This window comes from Oryx dammah, unplaced genomic scaffold, assembly GCF_014754425.2.
Source record: "Oryx dammah isolate SB20612 unplaced genomic scaffold, SCBI_Odam_1.1 HiC_scaffold_11185, whole genome shotgun sequence".
Taxonomy (NCBI): Eukaryota; Metazoa; Chordata; class Mammalia; order Artiodactyla; family Bovidae; genus Oryx; species Oryx dammah.
This window is the reverse complement of record NW_024080578.1, coordinates 72544-91690: the sequence shown is the minus strand read 5'-3', so window position 1 is coordinate 91690 and position 19147 is coordinate 72544. Positions and strand designations below refer to the sequence as shown.

The window sequence follows — 19147 nt, the reverse complement described above, 5'->3', positions numbered from 1 at the left end:
AGTCTATGTCTGATGCAGGATATGACACGCTTGGGGCTGCCGCGCGGGGATGACCCAGAGAGATGTTGTGGGGAGGGGGGTGGGAGGGGGGTTCATGTTTGGAAACGCATGTACACCTGTGGTGGATTCATGTCAATCTATGCCAAAACCAATACAGAATTGTAAAGTAAAAATTAAAAAGAAATAGATTAATTAATTTAAAAAATAAATAAATATGAGAATTTCATATTATTGTAGGAAAACGGACACCTAGATTTTCTAATGACATAGTTACAGAATTTCAGAGCATTACTGAGTAAAACCTGCATGCAGAAATTCATAATTGAACTCCATATTTCACGCAGGTAAAAATGGCATCCAGATTTCCATATGTGAAATATGTAGATCTTATATTTCATGAGGGAGCATCACAACCTAGAAATACAAATGTTACTATAGTGTTTTACCCATCTCATGTACAAATATTGTTACTCAGATTTTCACATGTCAATATAGAGTTTTCATATATCTTCACTCAGCCTTTCAAAGTTTAATATAGAGACTATTAAAATTAAGTAGGGAACTCTGTGACCACATGTTCTGACAATAAACATAGATGAATATATATTTACCTGTTAGGCCTAGATCTCAATTTCTGAATCATGGAAAATTCCATAATCTATGTATGAAAATTCGACACAAATTTTCTTCTGTGAATAACTGAGATTTCATATTCCATATGAGAAACTTGTCCCCAGTGTTTCATATGCGAACTATACAGTATTCCATATTTTATGGCACAAGATCTTCCTTCAAAGTGTCTTTGCCGAAATAAAGAGAATTTCATAGCTCAAGCAATTTTCCTCTATGATCCAGAAAAGTTCATACTTACTGTAGGACAATTGATGCCTGCTTTGCAAATGTTAAACACACATTATTTCATATTTCTTGAAGAAATGTCAGCACAGAAATGTTCAAATGAAAAATACAAAAAATCCCACTTCTCATGTTGAAAATCAGTGACCGTCCTTTGATATGTGAAATAATGATTGTCATATTCTCTGCATACATATCTGCATTTAGAATTTTGTAACTGTAATATAAAAAAATTGGATAATTCATTCAGAAAAATCTTCATATGTGATATATCAAGCATTTTGTATTTCATGTTGGAAAATCTGTCCCCAGATTTTCAAATGTGAATTATAGATAGCTTCATATTTCATATCCTAAAATCTGTACCTAGAATTTCATATGTTAAACTGAGATTTCCTCTTTGCTGAAGCACTATCTGGTGTAAGACTTCAACACAAGGAACAGAAAATTTGACAGTGAGTCCATAATCATATGTGAAATATTTCCCAAGAGGACATGTATACCCTGACTTTCAATTTTAAATGTACAAAACTCCATATTACACATAAACATATGATTATTAAAATTTGGTGTCAGAGTAATTGATCTCTCATAGTTTAAGAAGTAAAATATCCCCCCAGACCTCCATAAAGGAAATAGAGAAATGTCCATAATTTATAAAGATGCATCTAATTTTCCTCTAGGGATATAGAGAATTCCATATTTCAGACTTGAAAATATACTGATTGACATATGTGAAATAGGCTTGTTGCTGTTTTTCAGTTGTCTGGCCAGTTCCAAATCTGCCACACCGTGGACAGTAGCACTCCAGGCTTCCCAGCTCTTCCTTGTCTCAAACACTTTGCTCAGTCTTATCTTCCTTGAGTCAAGAGATTCCAGCATTTCCAACCAACTCAGCTTCTGTTGCCCTCTTCTTCTCCTGCACTGAGTCTTTCACAAATCAGAGCCAATAATGTTTCATGACAAGGTAGAGTGTCAGTCTTTTCTCATGAGTCCTTTAGCCAAAGTATTGGAGATTGAGCTTCAGCATCAGTCCTTCCAATGAATATTTATGGTTAATTTCTTTTAGGATTGACGGGGTTGATCTCCTTGCTGTCCAAAGGACTCTCAAGAGTCACCTTCAGTAAGACAGGTTCAAAGCCACAGTTATTTGGCACTCAGCATTTTTTATAGTCAAAGTCACATTCAGACATAGGCTTATGTCAGTTCATGTCCGGGTCCAGCCCCAGTGGATCCAGGGAATTTGAAGGTGGGGATGGTGTCGGCATCTTTGAAAAAATGCATATTTAATTACAGATATATAGAGAGATTAGAAACGGATAGTGTAGTAGAAAAATTAGTGGAGAAAAGAGGCTGAATTTCAGCCAGAGAAATGAGAGCAAGAAAGAAGCGACATGGTGGAATCAGTCTTTCTGGAAACTGATCCAATTTCTTTATTTTGGGATTTGGTTATTTACCTCTTGTTACATATAGGGATGAATACAGAGTCACGCGGGGGTCTTAGGGATATTACATCATCTTCTGGCCATGAGTAAGACCTGCTGACATTCTATGATCCTTTCTTTCTGATAACCAAAAACCTTATTTTCTCCAAAGGTGTTTTTTCTTAAACCAGGCACCACCCTCCAGATAAAGGTGCATTCCTATACGGTGAGGGTGTAGTGAGTTACAATCAAGAAAGGAATTTATTTAACAGGATTAATCTTAAAGGTGAATACTTATTTCTCCTATATGCTTCAAGGTTAATACTTATTTCTCCTATATTGTTAGTTATATTCATTATAAGGACAGGGAATATGGAGATTTAGCAGCAAATATCAGCCTGACAAATGAAAATCCTTTCACCAGTGCTCCCCTTAAGATCTATTTAGTCTTAAGATAGTGATAAAGTTACATTTTTACATAACAAAGACACAATGATTTATAACAAAGCACAGTGATCTATTACAAAAGAGAAATTTCATTAACTCAAAAAGTCTAGTATTGCTAACATCAAAAACTACTATATTTCCTTTTCTATATTCCAAATACATTGATTAATATGTTCCCAGGTGCCTAAGGATATGGAGGCCTGGCGGCAACCATTGACTCAACAATGAGAAATTAAGATTCTCAAAATACTCCAAAACTCTCTGTGTTGTTTATGGTTGAGAGGTAGTAAACAATCCTGTGGCAGGAGTAAGGATAATCCTGTCATACAAGCTAGTCTGTCAGCAGAGAGGTTTGACCTGAGACATCCTTGTCCCACCCAGGGCAGGGAATTAGCAGCAATTATTGGCAAAACAAATGAAAAACCCTTCACCAATATAATTCCTAACCAACCCACTATACTAATAATTTCTAACTCCCCAAAAGAATTTGCCTTTAGTAAGTCTAAAACATCTACATCTCATGCCTCTCAGATTGGGAGGCTGTAAACAATCACATGTGGCTGGACAAACCTATACCGGTGGGCTAGATAACCTTCAGAGGAGTTGTAAGCTGAAACACTTTTGTCACGCCCCAGAACTTTTATTGCCTTGGAGCTGCACATTTGCTCCTTCTCCGAGACAAACAGTTACGGGGGAGAGCCCCCCGTAAAGTCAGAGGTGTAGGTGAGAGCATAAAACAGACTCTGGTTTTGGGGTAGAACAGGGGGTTTCCTGAGGCTTGATCACGCCTTTGCGTATGCCAAGCCTCCTTCCTCATGACTTTTGCCATGGGCAGAGTTCCTCACGCTGGCCCCCAACAAGTTCAGATCATTATCTCAGTCTGTGCGACTCTTGGTGACCACATGGACCACAGGACTTCAGGCCCTCCTGTCCATCACCAACTCCCAAAGTCTACCCAAACTCTTGCCCATTGAGTCTGCAATGCCATCCATCTCATCCTCTGCCATCCCCTTGTCCTCCTGTCTCAATCTTTACCAGCATCAGGGTATTTTCCAATGAGTCAGCTCTTCTCATCAGGTGGCCAAAGTACTGGAGTTTCAGCTTCAATGGCATTCTTTCAAATGAACACCCAGGACTGATCTCCTTACGATGGACTGGTTGTATCTCCTGCAGTCCAATGGACTTTCAAGAGTCTTCTCCAGCATCACAGTTCAAAATCATTAATACTTCTGTGCTCAGCTTTCTGTATAGTCCAACTCTCATACCCATATATGACTACTGGAGAAACCACAGTTTTGACTAGACAGACCTTTGTTGACAAAGTGATGTCTCTACTTTTAAATATTTTAATATTAATATTTTAAATATAACTATATAAATATAATAATAATATTAAAACTTAATAAACTAGGTTGGTCATAACTTTTCTTCAAAAGAGTAAGCATCTTTTAATTTCATGGCTATAGTCAACTTCTGTAGTGATTTTAGCCACCCTCTACCAACTAAATAAATAAAGTCTAACACTGTTTCCCTATCTATTTGCCATGAAGTGATGGGACCAGATACCATGAACTTGGCTTTCTGAATGTTGAATTTTAAGCCATTTTTTTCACTCTCTTGTTTCACTTTTATCAAGAGGCTTTTAGATCTTCCTCATTTTTTGTCATAAGGGTGGTGTCATTTGCATGTTTGCTGTTATTGATATTTCTCCATGCAATCTTGATTCCAGCTTCTACTTCGCACAACCCAGTGTCTCTCAAGATGTATTCGACATATAAGTTAAATAAGCAGGTGACAATACAGCCTTGACCAACTCCATTTCCTCTTTGGAGCCAGCCTGTTCTTCCATACCTTGTTCTAATTGTTGCTTTCTGACCTACATCCACATTTCTTAAGACAGGTCATGTGGTCTGATATTCCCATCTCCTGTAGAATTTTCCACAGAGTTTATTGTGATCTATAGAGTCAAAGTCTTTGGCATCATCAATAAGGCTGGAGTAGATGTTTTTCTGGAACTCTTTTGCTTTTACAGAGATCCAGTCGATGGTTGCAATTTGATATATGGTTCCTATGCCTTTTCCAAAACCAATTTGAACATGTAGAAGTTCACGGTTCACGTATTGTTGAAGCCTGCCTTTGAGAATTCTGAGTATTACTTTACTAGTGTATGAGATGAAGACAATCGTGTAGCAGTTTGAGTATTCTTTCCAAAATTTGGAAAACTCACCAGTGACCACAGGTCTGGGAAATGTGTTTTCCTTCCAATTCCAAAGAAAGGCAGTGCCAAAATATGTTCAAAAATAAAGCACAATTGCAATCATCTCACACTCTGGTAAAATAAAGCTTAAAATTATCCAAGTCAGGCTTCAGCAATACGTGAACCACGAAATCCCAGAAGTTCAAGCTGATTTTAGAAAAGGCAGTGGAACCAGAGATCAAATTGCCAACATCCGCTGGATCATTGAAAAAGCAACCGAGTTCCAGAAAAACATATATTTCTGCTTTCTTGACTATGCCAGAGCCTTTGACTGTGTGGATCACAATAAACTGCTGAAAACTCTGAAATAAATGGGAATACCAGACTACCTGACATGAGTCTTGAGAAACCTATATGCAGGTCAGGAAGCAACAGTAAGAACTGGACATCGAACAACAGACTGGTTCCAAATAGGAAACGGAGTACATCAGGGCTGTATATTGTCACCCTGTTTATTTAACCTATATGCTGAGTACATAATGAGAAATGCTGGGCAGAAAGAAGCACAAGCTGGAATCAAGATTGCCAGAGGAAATATCAACAACCTCAGATATTCAGATGACACAACCCCTGTAGCAGAAAGTGAAGAGGAACTAAAAAGCCTCTTGATGAAAGTGAAAGAGGAGAGTGAAAAAATTGGCTTAAAGCTCAACATTCAGAAATTTAAGATCATGGCATCTGGTCCTATCCCTTCTCGGGAAACAGAAGGGGAAACAGGAAACAGTGTCAGACTTTATTGTTTGGGGCTCCAAAATCATAGCAAGTGATGATTGCAGCCATGAAATTAAAAGATTCTTACTCCTTGGAAAGGAAGTTTTGACCAACCTAGATAGCATATTGAAAAGCAGAGATATTACTTTGCCAACAAAGGTCCATTTGGTCACGGCTATGGTTTTTTCTGTGGTCATGTATGGATGTGAAAGTTGGACTGTGAAGAAAGCTGAGAGCCGAAGAATTGATGCTTTTGAACTGTGGTGTTGGAGAAGACTCTTGAGAGTCCCATGGACTGTAAGGAGATCCAACCAGTCCATCCTAAAGGAGATCAGTCCTAGGTGTTCACTGGAAGGACTGATGCTGAAACTGAAACTCCAATACTTTGGCCACCTCATGCAAAGAATTCACTCATGGGGAAAGACCTTGATTCTGGGAGGGATTGGGGGCAGTAGGAGAAGGAGATGACAGAGGATGATGGCCTGATAGCGTCACTGACTCAATGGATGTCAGTTTAAGTGCATTCTGGGAGTTGGTGATGGACAGGGAGGCCTGGAGTGCTGCAACTCATGGGGTCACAAAGCGTCAGATGACTGAGCCACTGAACTGAACTGAACTGAACTGAACTTGAGTACTCTTTGGCAATACCTCTCTTTGGGATTGAAATAAAAACTGACATTTTCCACTCCTGTGGCCACTGCTGAGTTTTCCAAATTTGTTGGAGAAGGGAGCTCTGGCTCTCTGGCTCTCTGGCTCTGGAACAGTCAGCAGTCAAGAGAAGATACCCCACGTGTAAGGTAAGGAGCAGCGGCTGTAGCAGCAGTGAAGAGATACTCAACTTCCAAAGTAAGAGAAATCCCAGTAAGATGGTAGGCGCTGAGAGAGGGCACTAGAGAGCAGAAACACTGAAACCACATTCACAGAAAACTAACCAATCCATCACATGGAACAAAGCCGTGTCTAACTCAGTGAAACTAAGCCATGCTGTGTAGTGTCAGACAAGATGGACATCCATACATATCCCCTGGGAGGGAGGGGAAAAAGTAGTTTGGCTACACGGACCTTTGTAGACAAAGTGATGTCTCTGCTTCTTAGTACATTGTGTCTAGTTTGTCACAGCTTTCTTCCTGAGAGTGAGAGTCTTCTATTTTCATGGCTGTAATCACTTTCCACAGTGATTTTGGACCCCAAGAACACTGTCGCTGTTTCCATTTTTAACCTTTGTATTTGCAAACCCTGCCTTTAACCTTTATTCTGCATCATTTTGTACCCCAGGTACAAACTTGCCTGTTTCTCCATGTATCTCTTGACTTCCTGTTTTTGCATTACAGTCTTTTGGGTGTTAATTTTATAAAATCTTGGAGGTCATGGTGTAGGATCTTTTTAATATGATGTTGGATTATCTTTGCAGGATTTTGTTAAGGATTTGTGCATCTATGTTCATCAGTGTTAAAGGCCTGTAGTTTTCTTTATGGGGGGATCCTTGTCTGGTTTTTGTGTTAGGGAGATAGTGGCCTCATAGAATGAGTTTGGAAATTTCCCTTCCTCTCCAATATTCTAGAATAGTTTGAGTAGAATAGGTGTTAGCTGTTCTCCAAATTTTTGGTAGAATTCAGTTGTGAAGTTGTCTGGTCATGGGCTTTTCTTTCCTGCAAGATTTCTGATTACCATTTTGATTTCCATGTTTGTGACATGTCTGTTAAGATGTTCTATTTCCTCCTGCTTCAGTTCTGAAAAATTATACCATTCTAAGAATTTGTGCATTTCTTCCAAATTGTCCATTCTATTGGCATATACTTGCTGATAATGATCTTTTATGATCCTTTGTATTTTTGTGTTGTCTGTTAGGATTTATCCATTTTCATTTCTTATGTTGTTGATTTTATTCTTCTCCCTTTGTTTCTTGATAACTCTGGCTAATGGTTTTTAAATTTTATTTACCTACACAAAAAAGCAGCTTTTACCTTTGTTGACTTTTGCTTTTGTCTCTTTTGTTTCTTTTGAATTTATGTCTGTCCTAATTTTTATGATTGCTTTCCTTCTACTTGCTTTGGCATTCTTCATTTTTTTTTCCTTTTCTAGTTGCACTAGGTGTAAATTTAAGAGATTTATTTAACTTATTTCTTGTTTCTTGATATAAACCTGTATTACTATGAACCTTCCACTTAGCAGTGCTTTTACAGTTGTACCATACATTTGGGTTATTGTGTTTTCATTTTCATTCATTTCTATGGATATGTTGAATTCTTTTTATCTTTTTCTTTTTGTTCTCTCTGATTTGCTGGTTATACAGAAGTATGTTGTTCAGTTTACAAATAGAATTTTTATAGCTTTTCTTTTCCTGTAAGTATATCTAATCATAAAACAATATGATCAGAAAAAAAATATTGGAATGATTTCATTTTTCTTTTTTTACCAATGCTAGATTTATGGTCCAGGATGTGATTTATCCTAGAGTACATAGAGTTTAAAAAGCCAAAGTTAAAGAAATCCATAATTCAGGTAGCAAAATCTGGGCTGAGATTTTCACTTTTGAAATATAGACAAGTAAATATTTCATTTAAGAAAATGATGACCCACATTTTCCAGAATAATTTATAGAAAAATCGTTATTTGATGGGATAAAACTCTATCTATATTTTCATACGTGAAATATAGAGTATTCCAGATTTACAAGAGGAAAATCAGTGCCAAAATTTACATGTGTGGATGATCCACGTGGGGAGTCCGCGCTAGTCTGTCTTTCAACAGAGTATAGGGAACGTCGTTCCACTCCAGTCCACTGGTACTGCGATTTTGAATGGGGAGCACCCAGCGTGGGGACTCAGTGTGTCTGTGAATGAAACAAGTCTCTGTCAAGTCAGCTGTGGTTTGGGGTCACGAATGTCCTAGGTGATACTACTAGAGGCAGGGGGAATTAAGTGTCCATGTCAGAATCATGCTTCCATGGGTCCTGCCATCCCCCAGCTTCCTGAGGCTCATTGAGTTTGAGATTGCCTGGGCCCTTCACTCCCGCCCCTCACCCTGGGAAGGCCTATCCTTGAAAAGAGGTCCTCTCCGAGGTCCCAGTGTGCCTGTATTCTGACTTTGGGATCTTCTGTGAATTTCCACATGTACCACTCGCATCTCACCACCACCACACAAGCTGTGTTCGAAGTGGCTTCATGCTGCCTTGGGAAAATATGGACGAGCTCGGGGAGGAGGTGGACAAGGAGCCCCAAGGACAAAACGTGGTGCTGACTGACGCCATTTCCGACATTGCTGGACATGGGCATCTTAAGCTCCTGAACCACCTGTGTGCCCTGTTTGCATTTGTGTCCCCGTGCCAAGCATGTATGTGTATTCACACGTGTGCCTGTGTCACCTGTGTTTATGTGGGGGAGTGTGTGTCCGGCCCAGGGCAGACTCAGAGATAAAGGCAACAGGAGAAGAGGTGCCAAGCAACCAGAAGAGGAGGCATGAGGCATCCCCAGTCTGAGGTTGGTTGGTCACTGAATCTCTGCAGTGACCCTATCCAGGATGGGAATGAGGAAAGGATGGCCAATGATAACTCCGGACCATGGCTCCAGAAATCTGCAGTTAGACCAAATACAAAACATGCTCACCACTTCTACCATGTTGTTGTGTGTGTTTGGACCAGGAAGAGGGGGTTCATGGACTGTGGATTCAGCCAGGGCAAATCAGGAGGGGTGGGGCTTCAAAACCACTGCCTGTGGAGCCCTCAGTCTGTGGGGACGTGGGCCGGCCTGTGGAAATGGTGGACGTGGCTACGGCAGGAACCAGGATGGTGAGGAGGCTAAGGTCCTGCAGAAACCCGAAGGAGAAAGAGGCACAGATTGCCTGCTGCACTGGAGACTTGTTCCACACATGTAAGAAGGAGACCTGGGAAGGTCCTGAGGATCAGCCTATCAGCCAGCACACTCTGTCCACGAGGGTGGCACACACTGGCTTGACACGATACACAACACAGGATGTGCTAAGGTAGGCTGTCCGTGCAAAACCACAGGAATGCTAGGAGAGACAGGATGTGAGTGTGACATGCCTCCAGGCACTTCCAGCCTTCCTGGCAGTGCAGAAAGGCGAGGAAAGTGCAGGTGTTGGTGTCTGTGTGTGTCCCTCTGCCAGGGTGTTCCTGTGAGGGAGGGAAGAGGGAGGAAGCAAGAGTGGTGCTCTAATTGCATGTGCCAAGGGACCTTGGGGGAGTCAGAGACAAGGAGGCCCCTGGGGGAAGTTCAGAGCTTGCTGGTTTTCAGCTTATTGCCAGGGGCTAGGCAATAGTGGCCCTGCCAAGGATACCCCATGGGTCATGCTTAAAGTCCTGATGTGAATTCCTTCCTTCCTCTGGGGTCTTTCCCCTGGCTATTGGGACCAGAGGGGCAAAGGTGTGCATCTGCACGTGAGGGAGGACTCTGCTCATCTCACTGGAGCAGAATCTCTGATTTTGTCATAGGGAATCTGTACCAGATGACACTCAGGGGGGACCCTGCCTTCCAGGTGACCATGTTGGATGTCCCTGGGCTCAACCAGGGACTGGCTTCCTTGGCACGTGGGCTGTATAGGCAAGCAGGGATGCCTGACTGTAGGGAATTCTAGCTGGGCCTAATGAGAGCAACTGAAAAAGAGTCTTGGCATTTAACAAATCAGTGAGGCCTGAGTGGGTCAAGGCCTCTTGGTGCATTTGAGAAAGAAAAGCTGCTTTCTGCCCAGGGAGGCATGAGCTGTGGGCTCAGAAAGGTCAGGTCTCCCAGGGCATCAGCTGTTTAGGGACTGAGTGTGTCTGGGTAGTGTTAGATGGATGGGACAACGTGTAGAGTTGCCACCTTACTTTTACAGCCTCAGGTTCCATGTCTTGTATTGGAAGAGTGCCTGTGTCCATGTGTAGTTTCTTCACAAGACTGAATCAGACCCAGGCCTATCTCAGTCTCTTGGGGCTCTTGAAGGCTCTGGCATCTCTTTGGCCTTTTCCTGCTTCAGGGAGATAGCCCTTGGGTGCACAGGTAGACAGGTGCACACAGAAAGCTACACAGATGGGAAGAAAAGGGGCTTCACTCGGAATGCTATGGGCCCTAACAGGGTGGTGGGATAGCAATAGAGCCACAACATTGACAAGGAATGTCCTAGATAGGTGCACACCAAGAAAGCGGTTCTCCGAGTCAGCTGAACCCAGTGGTCCTTGTTTTCTGGTTTCCTGAAGTAAGGCACAGGCAATGGATCAGGCCAACGTGACTGGTCCTGTGAAGCTGTTCAAAGTGATGGGAGAAGGCAGAACCTACAGGTGTAAGTCACTCAGCGGTCCACAGCGAGCACTTCCAATCCTGCCCACTGCTCTGCAGGTCGGGCCCTGTCACGAGCAAATGCCAAGATTTTGAAACCTTTGAGGATAAGCCACAGAGTTAGAATTGCAACCTGACATGACCGATGAGCAAGTGAAAGAAAATAACCTGGACAAAGAAAGTCGGGTGCTTACCAAAATTCACGTTCCTGGAGAAGAAAGCTTGTACATCTGCATGTGTGCAGGGATGTTAGTGTGTACATGCGCCTGTGTGTATACATGTGTGTGCAGTAGCGCCTGCCAGTAGGCTTGTGAGTATTAGCTGTCAGAATTGACCTAGCCAGATGATGGAAGTTGAATAGCGAAAACATGAAGGTCATAGGGAGAGGTTTGTAGACTCTGGCCAGCAGAAGCACTGAAGCCAAGGAATCGATCCCCATGATCTCACTTGAGCAGGCAAGTTCTAAGTGGAATCACAGTGGTGCTCCCAGGATGTCCAGCAGAAGGGAGAGGCAGGAGGAAGGCGCCTGGGGTCGACCAATGAGAGAGTGCAGAGGAGCTGAGATACAGAACAGGCTGCAATCCCAGACACAGGAGCCACGGTAGGTGACCCCACAGCCCCTTAAACACCCAGCTACAAGGACCTTTCCGTCCTTCTCGAGTGCTGGACATCGTTTCCCTGATCTTGCTGTGAGCATGAGCACACCTTGCCTTTTTTGTGAGGTTTCAGAGAGGGACCAGCACTGCAGCATAAGCACCTGCTACCTTCAGAGTCTTCCCGTTTGAAACATCACTCTTTGTACTCTTTGCAGAATGCATAGATTGGGTATCAGGTCTATAGGATGGATGGCTTAGCTTGTTCCTCTTGCTGCTCCCGGCCCCACAGGCTTGGGAGACCGGGCCGGCTAGGCTGTGTTCTCACACGGAGAACGGAACCACTTTGAAAGGGCCCCGATATGGTAAATGGCAGAGGTGCAAGTCTCCAACACCAGTGAGTCGTGGAACGTAATGGGGAGCTGTCCTTAGCGTCTCCCTGGCAGGCATTCGAACAAGGTTCAGGAGTCCCCTCATGCCAGCAGAGCATGCCCCGTTTCTCCGTCTGTGCAAAGTGTGGCCAAGCCGCCTCAGGCCTGTGCAGCGTTCACCTCTGTCCAGCGAGGGAAGGAGGGTCACCCGTCCCCTTCTGCGGTTCAGCAGTGACCACCCACTGTTGGCTTTCAACTCTGAGAAAGCACTCTCCCAATGCGTGGACTAAAACCGTCCGATCTCTCATTGGTGCAACTCACTCAGGAGATAGGCTTGCCTTCACACCAATGATAAGCGTCTCTTCTGAGCGCGGGTGCCCAGAGAATGGCAGACGGCAACAGCACTACTTAGAGAGACGGAGACACAAAGACACCAGCGCCTGGTACACACAGAGAAGGATTGCCCAAAACAGTGCTATGCCAGAAGCAGCGATAAAGAGACACAGAGCAAGCTCTGTACCCTAAGGCTCTGGTGTCCCTGAACAGTGGAGATCAACTGGAGCAAACAGTGGGGGTTTTCTTTACTACCCTAGCATCTGGACAGCACCAGGTGCTCTGTCCTACGAAGAAAAGTATCCAGCCCCTTGGCACCCCTGGGTATCCTTTGGACACTCAGAGAGAGTTCCCAGTTATTGACAGTCCCGGGGGACACAGGAGTGTGCTGTTCGGGTCGCAGAGCAGGAACCCATGGTCGGAATTTCCAGAGCCAGGTCAAAGACAGCGCTTGGGGCTACCCCAGGCAGATGCACAACCGTCTACCTCCTTGGAGTAGAATCTGGCCACGTGGGGGCGCTGGAGCACAGGAAATGTGGACGATGCCTTCCGCTCCAAGGGCGTGTCCATAAGGGTGCCACCCACTATCCTCTCAGCCATTGGTCTAGATTTGGGCCAGCAGCCTGTGCATGGCTCACAGCCTAGGGCCCCGCCTGTTCGGCTGATCTCCCAGGGCCTGTCCTGGGCTTTCCGGCACCCCTTTCTTTGGCTTCAGGCCACCCGCAACACACCAGCTTTCACCTCCACACACTTCCTCTCACTCTCCGCCCCCAAAGAGCTACTGGGTGTCCCACAGGTTTACTGCAGCCTGGGCCGCCATTACGCATGACTTGCTGTGCTACTAAATCCCGTCACTTTGCATCTGCCCCAGCTCGGGGTCACGGCCAAGGCCCAGAGGAGCATGAGAGGTGGTCAGAGGAAAGTGGGAGTGTCCTGGGACTCCCGACCTTCTTAGTTGTGAGCCCGGGTGCTCAGGGGGCAAGGGCCCGGTGGCCAGCTGTCGTGATGCTGTGCACGGCTGGGACCTTGCAGCCACCAGTTGTCACACCAGGCACAGAGGCCACCCTCTTCAGGGTGGAGGCGGTGGAAGGCGGCGAGGTGCTGGTGGACGGAGATGTGGTGGGGATCGGGCGGGAGCTCCAGCTACTTGCAGAAGACATCTGGAGGAGGTGGAGGTTGTGGTGGAGAAGGAGCAGGAACAGCGGTCCTCCCAGGAGATGGAGGAGAAGATGGTGGAGGAACAGGGCCAGGAAAGACCCAGAGGCCCGAGTGAGTGCCAGGCGTAGAGATCCTGCAGGCACTGGCTACCCTACAGGTTCAACTGAGCTCTGTCATTAGAAGAACCACAGGGCCTACGATCAGTTCATGCGCAAGAACCATCAGAGGAGGAAGCGTCACTTGGCTCAGAGGAGCGCCATCATCCAGGGCATCCCTGACTTCTGGGCCAAACTGTATCCTTTCCACTGATCCTTGGGGTCCGCTGCTCAGGAAGAGAAGGAGGAGAAGGAGCAAGAGCAGTAGGAGGGGGTGGGGGAGTGAGGGCACACTCACTCCTTCCGCCCCGCAGGACCCTGAAGGAAATGTGGTCCTGGGCAACTGACAGGCTCCAAAGGCGCAGCCAAGAAGGGTCTGGGCAGGGCCACACATGTACGTGTCACAGCCATGCCTTTGAGTGTCTCCTTCAGGCCTGCATCTGAGGAGGAGCAGCACTCGAGGTCTCTAAGTCAGGAATGACCAGAGACGGTACACCAGAGCAGCATCGACAGAGAGTTATTGTTGTAAATGTGGATGATCCCAGGATATAACTGAGATGTGGAGTCATACACACACACACACACACACACACACACGCCCCAACCCCTTTGCTTTCAGACACAGTTTGTCACAAGGACTTCAAGTCTGATTATGTAGGCAGTAGCATGCCACTACCCAGCATACACAGGTCTGGAGGAGAACAGCAGCGGTCAGAAACAGGCCCTGTGGGGGATTGCAGACCACTTCAGATGCACACCACCACAAGAGACCCAGAGTCATGAGCGTGTCTGATGGTATGGCAGGGCATGAAGACATCAGTGGTGGCCAGGCAAGCGGCAATGCCCAGCACCTTGCAGTATCCTTCTTCCACCCCAGTCTAGGGCTGATGCTCCTGGCTCTTCTTGACCCAGCATGTGGCCTGAATGGCTCCTTGACCTAAAGCAGATTAGATTATGAACCACCCTCAAGTTTCCCTCATGATCAGCGACCAAGATAAAGACTTTTTTGGCTACATGATCGACTTGAATGTCAGTGAGGGAGACTGAGAACAGGAGGGTATGGGACCTGGCGGGGAGTGGGAGGACCGTGTTATCCATGTTCCTGCACTATGAGACTTTGGAGAAGCATCGTGGAAACTGGTAATACCTGCCTGGAAGGCAAGCTGAGGGCCCTAGAAGCTTGAACCTTTTCCGTCCTCCTTTTCCTGGAAGGTGCAGGTGCGGAGCCATCCGTGGTCCCTCTGCAAGCTGATCTTTTGCTTTGGGGACAACCCCTTCTTCTTGAACACAGTGATCATTAAGGAGTATTACCCTGACATCACTGGTAAAACGTAGCTCCCGGGGTGATGAGTGTGGGTGTACAAGGGTGTGGATGATCCACCAGCGGAGTCCACCCCAGTCTCTCCTGTCTTTCTGCAGGGTATAGGGCACATCATTTCACTCCAGTCCACTAGTTCTGGGACCTTGAATGGGGAACACCCAGCCGCAGGCTGGACACCAGGAGCCTTAACTTTCTCAACTGGGTGTCAGGCCACAACTGCTGAGAATCGAACAAGATTGCTGAGGTGGGGTTGCTTTGGGCCTGCACACAGTTGGCGATTGATGTTGGAGTTCTTGGCTGCTCATGGGAGAGTCAGGGGCCTGGTCAGCCCCGGGCTGATCTTGCCCATGTTGCCAGCAGATCATTGGCGAAGACATGTGGGACGATCCCCTGAAGTACTACCCCAGGGAGGAAGGTTCTCCATGAGAGATAACTGACAGAAACACATGTGGTGAGAGGGTCTGGAGGTAGGCCCTGAAGGGACAGTGGAGTAGTTTGGACACTGTCCTTTCCCAATTGGAGATGCTCAGGCTCATGCAGGCTTTCTGCAGAGCTTGAATTTGGGTGATGCATGCAGCAGGTGACCTGCTGAGACTGGGGGCTTGGGGACTCGGTGTGTCTGTGAGTGAAGCAAGTCACTGTCAAGTCAGCTGTGGTTTTGGGGCACAAGAGTCCTAGGTGATATTATTAGAGGCTGGGGGAATTAAGTGTTTATGTCAGAATCGTCCTTCCATGGGTCCTGCCATCGCCCTGCCTCATGCAGCTCACTGAGATTGCCTGGGCTCTTCCCTCTTTTCCCTTACCCTGGTAGGAGTATGAAAGATGGCCCAAGTAGGCATGAGCATCCTGTACTTCTGGACCATATTGATTGTGAGCGCGGGGTTCTCAGGAGACGTTCCTAAAGTCTTGATGTCATGATTCTGTGTGCTGCTGCAGTGTTTCAGTAAGAGTTGACAGGCCAGATTAAGTGGCTCTCTGCTTCATGGTGGAGGCCATGGATGATGGTGGGTTCTTAGTGGATAGTAGAGTGTCGGGGATTGCGGGGGGTGGGGAGGATTCCAGCTTCTTTTGGAGGACATCATGGAGGCGGTGGGGGTTCTGGGAGAATAGAAGTGGGAAATGGAATCCTTCCATGAGCTGGAGGAGAACAGTGTGGAGGAGTAGGTGCAGGAAAGGCTCGGAGTCCTGAGTGAGCAGCCGACCCTAGATGCACTGCAAGCACTGTCCACCCTGCAGGTGGAACTGAGCTCTGAGTATGATAAAAATCACAGGGTCTATGTTTGTTTCATGTGCAAGAGCCATGAGAAGAGGAAGTGCTATGTGGCTCAGAGAAGTGCCATCATCCAAGGCATCCGTGGCTTCTGTGCCAAAGCTGTTGCTCCTTGGGGTCTGCTGCTCAGGAGTAGGAGAGGGGCGGGAGCAGGAGGAGGGCTTGGGGCCAGGCCACATAAAGGATGTCAGAGGCCCCTGAAGGAAATGTGGTCCTGGGCAATTGGCAGGCTCCAAAGACACAGCCAAGTAGTGTCTTGGAGGGCCACACCTGTATGTGTCACAGCCATGAGTTTGGATGTCTCTTCCAAGCCTGTATCTGGGGAGGAACAGCACTCGAGCCCTCTAGGTCAGGAATGACCAGAGATAGTACACCAGAGCAGCTCCACAGACAGTTATTGTTGAAAATGTGGATGAACCCATGACAGAGTGGAGCCATGGGAGTCACACACACATACACATACACATACACATACACATACACCTACACCTACACCTACACCTACACCTACACCTACACATACACATACACATATACATATACATACACAAACACAGAGACACACCCCCTTGCTTTCAGACACGGTTTTTCACAAGGACTGTAATTCCTGACCATTTAAGCATTAACATGCCACTTCCCAGCTCATGGGTCAGAGGGAGGACAGTAGTGGTCAGAAACAGCCCCCTCTTGGGGAATGCAGACCACCTCAGATGAACAACACCACAAGGAACCCAGAGCCATGAGCATGTCTGAAGGTATGGCAGGGCCCGAGGACATCAGTGGTGGCCCGACAAGCAGGAATGCCCAGCATCCTTGCAGATGTCTGTTCCAGTGTCCTTCTTCCACCCCAGACTAGGGCTGATGCGCCTGGCTCTTCTTTGCCTGGTATGTAACCTGAATGGCTTCTTGACCCAAAGCAGATTATGAACCATCCTCTAGTGTCCATCATATTCACCTACAAAGATAAAGACTTTCTTAGTTAACTGATTGAAAAGGTCAGTGAGGGAGACAAAGGTTGAGTGAGTAGGGGACCTGGCAGGGAGTTGGGTCATTTTATTCACGATCCTGTTCTGTGACACTTTCGAGGCATCTTAAAAGCTGTTAATGCTTGCCTGGGAGGCAAGCTGAGGCCGCTATATGCTTGCACCTTTTCCTTCCTCCCTATGCTGGTAGGTAGATTTGTGGAGTCATCCACGGTCCCACTGCAAGCTGATCTTTCCTTTTGAGACAACCCCTACTTCATGAACATGGTGATCATTAAGGAGTATTGCCTTGACATGACTGGTAAAATGTGGCTCTTTGTGTTGTGAGTGTGGGTGTGCAAGGGGGTGGATGATCCACCTTTGGGATCTGCCCCAGTCTCCCCTGTCTTTCTGCAGGGTATAGGGAATTTCATTCCACTGCAGTCCAGTGGTTCTGATAATTTAAATGGGGAGCACCCAGCCGCAGGATGGACACCAGGAGACTTAACTTTCTCAACTGGTTATCAGGCCAAAACTTCCCAGAATCAAATAGGATTGCTGAGGTGAGGTTACTTTGGACCTGTGCACAGTTGATGATTGATGTTGAAGTTCTTGGCTACACACACACACACACACACACACACACACACACACACACACACACAGTGTGTCTGTGAGTGAAGCAAGTCTCTCTCAAATTAGCTGAGGTTGCAGCACGAGAGTCCTAGGTTATACTACTAAAGGCAGAGTGAATTAAGTATTTTTGTCAGAATCATCCTTATGTGTAGCCTACCATAGTGGGGTTGCTTTGGGCCTGCACACAGTTGGTGATTGATGTTGCAGTTGTTGGCTGTGACGTGTGCACACAGACACACACACACAGACACACAAATGTTGCTTTGGGCATGCACACAATTGCCAAGATGTTGGAGTTTTGACTTCACGTGCACACAGACACAGACGCCCACACACACAGTGTGTCCGTGTGTAAAGCAAGTTTCCCTCAAGTCAGCTGTGGTTGCAACACAAGAGTCTTAGGTGATACTACTAGAGACAGGGTGAATTAAGTATCTTTATGAGAATTGTCCTTCCGTGGGTCCTGCCATCCCCAGGCCTCCTGCTGCTCACTGAGTTTGAGATTGCCTGGGCCCTTCACTCCCGCCCTTTACCCTGGGAAGGCCTATCATTGAAAGGGCATCCTCTCTGGGGACCAAGTGCACCTGTGTGCTGACTTTGGGATCTTCTATGAATTTCCACGTGTACCACTTGGCCTCTCACCACCACCACACATGCTGCACTAGAAGTGGTTTCAGGCTGCCTTGGGAAAATATGGATGAGCTCGTGGAGGAGGTGGACAGGGAGCCCCAAGAGCAAGACTTAGTGTCTACTGATTCCATCTCTGACATTGCTGGACATGGGTGTCTTCAGCTACTGAAACACCTGTATACTCTGTTTATGTTTGTGTCCCCATGCCATGCCTATGTGTGTATACACACGTGTGCTTGTGTCTCCTGTGTTTATGTGTGTCTCTGCGTGTGTGTGTCCAGCCCAGGGCAGACGTAGAGATGAAGGTGACAGGAGAGGAGGTGCCAAGCAACCAGAAGAGGAGTCATGAGGCATCCCCAGTCGGAGGGTGGTTGGTCACCAAATTTCCGCTGTGACCCTATTCAGGATGGAAATGAGGAAAGCATAACCCAGTGATAACTCCAGACAATGGCTCCAGAAATCTGCAATTAGACCAAATACAAAACACACTCACCATTTCTACCATGTTGTTGTATGTGTTTGGATGGGGAAGAGGGGGTGCATGATCTGAGGATTCAGCCAGGGCAAATCAGGGGGATGGGGCTTCAAAACCACTGCCTGTGGAGCCCTCAGTCTGTGGGGACGTGGGCCGGCCTGTGGAAATGGTGGACGTGGCTAAGGCAGAAGCCGGGATGGTGAGGAGGCTAAGGTCCTGCAGAGACCCAAAGGAGAAAGAAGCACAGATTGCCTGCTGCACTGGAGACTTGTTTCATACACGTGATTAGCAGACCTGGGAATGTCCTGAGCCAGTGCTGCCCAGGATCAGCCCGTC

The 19147-nt window shown here is 46.3% G+C and overlaps 2 pseudogenes; both read left to right on the top strand.

The window, feature by feature from the left end:
* Positions 1–8876: 8876 nt before the first annotated feature.
* Positions 8877–15264, top strand: LOC120860768 (annotated as a pseudogene).
* Positions 15265–15820: 556 nt separating this feature from the next.
* Positions 15821–18731, top strand: LOC120860766 (annotated as a pseudogene).
* The last annotated feature ends 416 nt before the right edge of the window (positions 18732–19147 follow it).